This window comes from Nyctereutes procyonoides, unplaced genomic scaffold, assembly GCF_905146905.1.
Source record: "Nyctereutes procyonoides isolate TBG_1078 unplaced genomic scaffold, NYPRO_anot_genome, whole genome shotgun sequence".
Classification (NCBI taxonomy): domain Eukaryota; kingdom Metazoa; phylum Chordata; class Mammalia; order Carnivora; family Canidae; genus Nyctereutes; species Nyctereutes procyonoides.
The window spans coordinates 30,871,601-30,880,572 of NW_026575121.1; the positions used below are offsets into that span (position 1 = coordinate 30,871,601).

General features: G+C 37.8%; 1 pseudogene; it reads right to left on the reverse strand.

Annotated features, from left to right (window-relative positions):
• Nucleotides 1–6,997: 6,997 nt before the first annotated feature.
• On the reverse strand, nt 6,998–8,648 carry LOC129516461 (40S ribosomal protein S6-like; annotated as a pseudogene).
• Between the last annotated feature and the right edge of the window lie 324 nt (nt 8,649–8,972).

Genomic DNA, 8,972 nt, shown 5'->3' on the forward strand with positions numbered 1-8,972 from the left:
CATCCACGTCTAAGCAGGTGGTAGGTATTCCTCTTTTCTGATGGCTGAGTAATAGTCCAATATATGTATATACCACATCTTCTTTATCCATTCATCTGTGAATGGACATCATGGCTCCTTCCACAGTTTGGCTCTTGTGGACATTGCTGCTATAACATTGGGGGTGCAGGTGTCCCACTGTTTCAGTCTATCTGTATCTTTGGGGTAAATACCCAGTAGTGCAATTGCTGGGTTGTAGGGTAGCTCTATTTTTAACTTCTTGAGGAACCTCCACACTGTTTTCCAGAGTCACTGTTCCAGTTTGCATTCTTACCAACAGTGCAAGAGGGTTCCCCTTTCTCCCCTTTCCTTGCCAACATTTGTTGTTTCCTGTCTTGTTAATTTTCGCCATTCTCCCTGGTGTGAGGTGGTATCTCATTGTAGTTTTGATTTGTATTTCCCTGATGGCAAGTGATATGGAGCATTTTTTTCATGTGCTTGTTGGCATTGTGTAGGTCTTCTTTTGAGGAATGTCTGTCCAATCTGCCCATTTCATGCCCATTGTTCATTTCTTGGGTGTTGAGTTTGATAAGTTCTTTTTAGATCTTGGATACTAGCCCTTTATCTGATATATCATTTACAAATATCTTCTCCCATTCTGTAGGTTGTCTTTTAGTTTTGTTGATTGTTTCCTTTGCTGTGCAGAAGCTTTTTATCTTGAAGAAGTCACAATACTTCATTTTTTCTTTTGTTTCCCTTGCCTTCATAGATGTGTCTTGCAAGAAGTTGCTGTGGCCAACTTCACAAAAAAAAAAGGTTTTTAGCTGTATTTTGTAAGGCAGTTGCTCTAGAGAATATATTTATGAATTAATCGCTTCACATTTTTTGTCTTTTTCTATTGCTAGTACTTTTAGTTTATATCTTTTAGCATCGCGGTTCCTTGGATTCAGCCCGAGAGACTTTTCCAGGTTAGATAGGACCAGAATGTTATTTGTGCAGACACAGCATTGCCAGCACTCTATTTTAGGGCAAAATCAATATGCTTAAATAACTGAAAATTTATATTTTATTTTTATTTTATTTTTTAAACATCAACAAAGATTCAGTAGGTTTTAACAAGGTGATTTATTTTATTTTATTTTTTAAGGATTTTATTTATTTACTTATGAGAGACACAGAGAGAGAGGCAGAGACACAGGCAGAGGGAGAAGCAAGCTCCCTGCAAGGAGCCCGATGTGGAACTCAATTCCAGGTCCTGGGATCATGCCCTGAGCCAAAGGCAGATGCTCAACTGCTGAGCCACCCAGGTGTCCCTGAAAATTTATATTTTAATTGATCTGTTTGCAATCACAGAAACCTCATGACACAACATGAATAGATGATAGTCTGGTGGGAGTGCAGAAAGCAGGGAGACATGAGGAAATAATTTTTTGGTTTCATAAGACGTGAATATAAACAATTAAAAAAAACTCATTTCCGATTGAAAGACAGCAGTAACATTAGCTTATTTAGTCTATATGTATTATTGGTGGCTGGTATGTACCAACACATAGGACTGCAAGAAAGGCCCAGCATGGCCTGAAGACAACTTGCAAGGAGGCGCTTGATTTCAGGATGCTTGATTATTTGATTAAACGTCATAAAATGATAATTCAGTGATGGTTTTATGATCATAAGATGTGTTTGTCTTAAATGCTTTAACTAAGGCAGCAGCCAAAAATATACCAGATAGTTATAAGACCAGAGAAATTAATTACCTTGGCTTGGGCTCTTGTATAATTGTTCAACACCTGACTTCATTTAAATTTTCTGCTTTATCTTTTTCTTTCCTCTGCATTCCAAAAGCATGTGCTCATGTGCCATGCACATATGCACACACATACACACAGATTTTACTATCCAACCCTGCAATGCCTTTTTTTCCTCTCCATTGAGGCAAAATGTTCTCTATCAATCTTGGCTCAAGCTGTGTCTTCAACAAAATATCCCTGCTCATGCCTTATTTCTTCAGGAAATCCTTAATGATTTATTACCAACAGTTTTAAGTTTATTCAGCTTTCTTTAACTCCAATTTGCATCATACTCTCATTGTCCTCATGAGATTATAAATATTTCTTTTGCATGTATATATTTCTACCTTCTCTTCCACATCAGATCATAAATCTTTAAGAGAGCCCATCTTTACCTCAGACAAGAAGTACACAGTGATATCACATTTAGTGTCTTCAAATACTGTATTTGCAAAGTACCGAAAAGAATCATATTATTTTACTTAAGGATCTGTCAATTACAAGGAGCAGATCCACTGAGCTGTCCTGTGTGAGGACATAATCAGGGATTCCATGTGAATCTGAGAAGAGGAGCTAAACTGTATGGCTGGGAGCTGGATGCCTCTTGTGTATTGTGCGCTGTCTCTCTGTCTGTTGCTGAGTCTCTCTTGTGATTTTCTGTTTCTCCTACTGTGTTGTTGTTTATTGTCTTTTCTGTGTCTGTACACTAAGCTGCCTTTGTGTGAAATCAAATTTGGCAGCAAAGCTACATGGTCTGGATTTCAATCTTGCTCTCCCACTTAGAGCCTGTGACAAGTTAATTCCTCTGTGCCTCAATATTTTCATCAGTAAAAGGGTGGTGGTGGGAGTTGTTAATACTAGTAATTACTTTGTAGGGTAAATACATTAAAATGGTGAAACACATAGTAAGTACCATATCAATGGTGGCTCTTGTTATTTATAATTTTATTTTCATTTCCTCATACTTCAGTTGACTGTGCACTATCATAGTTGTCATGATACTTTCTACAAGAGCTCTGAACTTCCTGTTAACTCAGTTTGACACTCTCAAGAAAGGAATCTCTTTGGCTCAGTTCATCTGTTTAAACTGGGCCAAGATGGTATTGGTTCCTGACAATGGATTGGCTGCATTTTAAAGCAGGGCTTTGCTTTGGTCTAATCTTATGTGCAGGAGTTGAAGTGAATTCCTTGTTACACAGTATGGCTGCTGTCTCTCACTACATATGGTCAGTCAATTTCCCAGTTTTCAATGGAAGAGCGGGTAAGCAACAAAAACTATTAAATGTGTACTGGCCAAAGATACAAGTGAATATGTTTTTGAAAATATGGATTGGGTTTTTAGTGAATTTTATAAATTGTTTCATAATTTTCATTGATTTTATAACCTCAAAGATAGAATTCATAGACTTTTTATTATTGCTAAAATGGGCCCTTTAAATTTGGTAAAGACATGACAGTGTTATGTAAGGAGCACAAAATTTGGAGTGGTGATCTGGGTGAGTTCTGGTTTCTGCCCTTACCCCTGGTTAATCCTGTGCAATGCACGGTATCTCTCTGAATATCACTTTCTTCATCTGCAATCCAGAACAAAAAATACATTGTACAGAATGTAAAATATCAGTTATTGTTATATCCCTGGATAGTGCCTTACTGAAAAACTCAGCATCAGAACTCAGAAATAAAGATTACAGCATGATCACAAATAGATAAAAAGTCTTCTTAATGTCTATATTTGCCAGATTCAAAAGGCTAGCAGCATAGAGAAAAAAATCAGTAGTAAAGATAACAATGAAGCATAAGTGATATTGAAGAACAGCAGCTCAGTACTAAGCTGGAAATCATAAAATTCCAACAGTTTCCTTAGATCAAGGACTTGAGCCTCATAAAAGAGAAAAGAGAACCTTTTGGAAAATTTAAATATATTGTGCTCAGGTGTATCAGGGATCACTCTTACTAACCTTGTACAAAAAAATTGCAAAATTAATTTACTTTTTAATGTTCATATTGTTAGTATCTCAAGCAGAGTTACACATAGGATTCTGATGGACAACCAACTTATACCAACTGGTTGAGTGTGATTTGGAGATACACAGGCCCCCTTCCCAAAGTACTCTTCCAATAGATTGCTGATTCTCCTTAAGAAGACACATTTTATTTATGTGTTTACATATTTATTAAAAGGATTTATTTATTTATTTGAGAGAGAGAGAGCATGTGTGCGTGAGCCAGGGGAACAGCAGGTGGGAGAGTTGGACACTTTACTGACTGAGCCACCCAGGCAGCCCTAGAAGACACTTTAGCTAGACTAAGGAGCTGTGTTTTGTGAAAGATGTGATTATCTGATAAATAATGCCAACCATATTTATTTCACAAATATTCCCAAGGGAATAGAATGTAGAATGTGTTTGTAGAACAGACTCACTTTGAGCCAGACTGCCTATGTTTGGATTCTAACTCCATGATTTACTAGCTTAATGACTCACACTCTCATCTTTAAAATGGGATAATAAGGGTACCTCACAGTCACATACTTCATAGGGTTGAATGAGCTATATTTAAAGACTGTGTAAGTATCAACTCCTATTATGTTAATGAGATGAGAGGGAAAGTCTGGAAAGTAGAATCATGCCTTAATGAGAGGAGTGTGTAGGTGTGTGTAGGGGGCAGCCGAGGAACATTATAAAGAATGTTAGGGCTAAAAACACTTGAGAGTGGAGCAACTGAGTGGCTCAGTCAGTTAAACCCCTGACTCTTGTTTTCAGCTCAGGCTATGATCTCAGGGTTGTGAGATTGGGCCCCACATCAGGCTTCGTGCTGAGTATGGAGTTTGCTTGAGATTCTCTTCCTCTTCTTCTCCCCGCCCCCCCCCACCCCCATGCTTGCTCTCTCTCTTTCTCAAATGAATAAATTTTTAAAAATAAATAATAAAAATTTTTAAAAACAGTTGATAGTGCTAGAAAATATTATGAAGAACCCACCCAGAAGGACAGTGGGTGTCAATTATTAACTTCCTTTTTTTTCACAGCTCTGCAGAGAATCATCCATCCAGCCACTGATAAAAACACCTTTACTACTGTGGCTGCCAGAGAAAGATTAGTATAAACCTTCTCTCTCATCTTATAGTCTACTGGCCGTTTTGTTCAATAGTGGGAAAGTTTTCTGGTTCACTAGTTATTTTTTTCCCTTCAGTTCCTTTTATTTTTAACAAAGCTTTTTGTACTAAGCAATAGGCATATAAAGGTTATTCAAGGTAAATCTTATATTTATGTAAGAAAATTTGGTAACTGTGAAAATTTCTTAAGAAATAGTGATGGAAGTAACCATGTTTATTCTGGGAATGTTAATATCACTGCTCTATTGGATGTTGCGTGAAGTGGAATGTTAAATAATTTGGGAACTGATAATCCTCATCTCACCACCTTGGACATTGATAGCCACTATGACCACTTAACTCTTGATGAGACTTTTGCAAAGATGATGGTTCTGTGTATTATTTAGAATTTCATTTGTTTGTGACTTTCAGTAAAACTCAATAACAACACTTGAATCAACAAAATTCATTTTTCTTCCATTAATGCCTGCATGTAGGCATTCAATGACTTTAATGGCAGGCAGCTCTTCTTCTTAAAATGCTCAGGGATCCAGGATTCTGGTGGTGCTCTTCTATCCCATGGCCTCCATTTCTCAAGTCGAGCCAGCATATCTCTATCCAGATATTGGGAATGAAGAAAGGGAGGAGGTCATGTTCCTGCCATTTAAGTACCCTTCATGGTGCTTCACTCAACATTCTACTCACATTCCGTTGGCCAGAGCTTAGTCACAGGGCTATGTCTAGCTGTAAAGGAGACAGAGAGCTGTATTCTTTATTCTGCACAGTCATGTGCCCAGGAGGAAGGGAGATGAGCTCTTTTGCAACAGACAGCAGCCTTTGCCATCCTGGGTCCAGGGTAACTATTAATCAAGCTGTAAAATGAGATACAATTCAAAATACTCTTAAATGTTTATCTAGGTATTTCAAAGCCATCTCCATTTGTTCAGTTTCTTAAGATATAGTACTTATCACAAAGGAGCTCATTTATTTCAAGTAGTGAATTAGAAGTTCGAAAAAAGATGTAATTTTAGCAATCTGCTTGGCTTCCTAAACCCATATTTGTTAAATTCCCATAGCAGATCCCCCACAGTATCAGGTGCATTCTTGACTGGAAGTGTAATTCCATTCTGGGCTGGAAGAAATTTCAGAAATTTACATCTATGACTTAAAGGCTTATGTACCACGATTTCCTCCTCAGACACTTAATTTTAAACTGTGATTTTTTGAAAAAACAAGCCCTTGCCTTGAAATTCATTAATAGGTCCTCTAGGACCAAAGTTCTTTGCATTCCTTTGAAGGACAAGTGCCTAATGCTTCCTGTGTGGTCCTGTAGCATCTGCCCCTGATATCAACCACATCTACCTTTACATTCACTGGAGTCCCCCATTACTTTGTTCCTGCTGTTGAGACACCCATTTGCTATCCACTGCTGAATCATTATGCCACTCTGGGCTTCTGGACACTGCCTGGGGCTCTCTGGAATGCTCATTCTACTGAGGTGTCTTTATTCTCTAGGTTCCTGCTTCCCGATCCAGCCCATTCTAAAAGCCTATAACTATATGACTGATGATCCAGATGAGAAGTCTAGATTTACATGATGAAAAAACAAGCAAACAAAAACAAAAACAAACTCCTATGTACTTAAACACTTACCATGGTAGAGACATGGTTCAGAATGGAATGGCTGGCAGTGGGAAGACATTGCTTATGGTTAACTGCAGTTACAAATTAAACTTGGAGCTGATAGATGCATGGTGTAAAAGGATTCCTCACAAGAGCAAACGAAAGAACCACCCGAAGAACAAACATGTGCACTGTTAAAATTCACCATGATGTGAATCAGAATCAGGCACACTTGAGGTTATTGGTGATCTAGTCTAAAATGAGTAGCGGGACTTCCCACAATAAGCTGAAAATGTCTTCTTGATTTGAAAGTGACTTGTAGAAAGAATCCTCAAACTTGCTCTCTGCAAATATGCAAAACAAAATGTACTCCTTTCTTTCAGAAAAGGGACTGTCTGGATAGTGGGTAAGAGCTTTGGCTTTGGTTTCTGGAAGATCTCAGGAAACCCCAACTCCCTCTTATCAGCCACATAACCTTGGGAAAATTGCATCTTTTCCATAAACCTCAGGAGTCTCATCTTTGAAATGAGTGTAATGATAGTACACGAATGTTGGCCAAGAGTATCTGTTCCTGGCATTTTGCTTTGGCCTCCTTCATTCTCTTGGCCAAAAGTGTAGCATATTCTGTAGCCTCTTCCTTCTTTTTCTTAGTGAGCTGTTTCTTCAAAGCAATACACCAACATTTGTGTTGGAGGACAGGTGGAGTAACAAGATGCTGAATCTCGGGTGCTTTGGTTCTAGGTTTCTTACCTTCTTCGTTGGGGGCTTTCTCACAACATATTGGCAGACATCATCTTCTTTAGAGAGACTGAAGAGTTTGTGGATTCTGCTAGCTTTTTTGGGTCCCAGACAATGAGGTACAGCAATATCGGTGAGTTCAGGAATATCCTTTTTAAAATAATGACGAAGTTGAGAAACACTGAAATTGGCATCCAGAAAGCAACCCCAAACAGATTTGCACTTTCTCTCTCCAGTCCTCCTTGGTTGATAGCAGGAATGCCCCCTTATTCAGCAGCAGGCAGGCACAGCCATGGGTCAAGACACCCTGCTTCATAGAGAAGCCTTGTTTGTCATTGCCACCACTGATTCTGACCACGTAACCTTTCCATTATTCACCCAGAGCATCAGCAGCAATTTCTGTGGCCATATGCTTCTCATAAAAGGTATGAAGTTTGTATTCATCATCCACTTCAATGAGTTTCTGACAGCCAGTAGCTGGGAAAGAGATGTTTAGTTTCTTCCTGAAGCTGTCTACTGGATAATAATTCACTTAAATACTTAGTAGGCTATCTACACATTGTATGCTCTTAATAAATGACATGGTAAAAAGCAAGAAAGATACTAATGTAACCATAACTTCTTTGCTATCTTTCAAATGAGCAGGTGAGGAATCACACATCAGATAAAAAAAATAGGGTGATGCTCCATAGTACTCTAAATGCCATGAAAACTCATGATTATTTTTCTTCCCCAGTTTCATTGAGATATAATTGACATACAGCATTGTATAAGTTTAAGGTATAGAGCATAATGATTTGACTTTTATACAACATGAAGTGATTACCACAGTAAATATAGTTAATGTCTATCATCTTATATAGATACAAAAAAGAAAAAAGAAAGAAAAATTCCTTGTAATGAGAGCTTTTAGGATCTTCTTTCTTAACGACTTATATATATATATATATACACATACATATATGAGATAGATAGATGTATATCATACAGCAATATTAACTGTAATCAGCATGTGATACATTATATCCCTAATATTTATATCTCTTATAACTAGAAGTTTGTACATTTTGACCATCTTCTTCCAATCCCTATTCTCCCTACACTCTGTTTCTCGGCTTCTGGGAACTACAATCTTGGAAAAATCATGATTCTTAGCATTATTTACTATTATGCTGTACTAAACTACATTACTGTGGTGTTTATATTCTAGTTTTATGGGTGATGAGAAATTCAGGGAATACAACAGGTTTAATAGGGAAACCAAAAGGAAGGTGTTTAGAATCTGCATAATTATTACTCCACCTAAACCCCAATTCTAATCTCCCAAATCTCATTTTAAGCCTGTTGTGATTGCTATGATTTCTGGTACAACTGGCTATTACCATACCTGTTTTCAGCTGGTGGAACCTGAAAAGGTCTTGCTTCATTTGACAAAGCAGAAAGATGCAGTTCTCATATTTCAAACAGGTATCAGGTAAAAATCTTCCTTACTTACAGAGTTGTCTGTGGATCAGGAGATCAGCATCTTCCAGGAGCTTGTTAGGAATGCAGAATCTAGGGCCTCACCTCGAATCAGCCAAATCAGAATCTGCTCTGTGACAAGATGCCTAGAGAAGCATTGAGGTGAAGAGTACTTGACATCATGTATTTCATTTACAATTTAGAAATAGTTATACTGCAGTGATGGATCTTACTCTGTTTCAATCAAGGTGTTAAAAACTGTATACTCTCTAATTCTGTCTTTTCTTCCA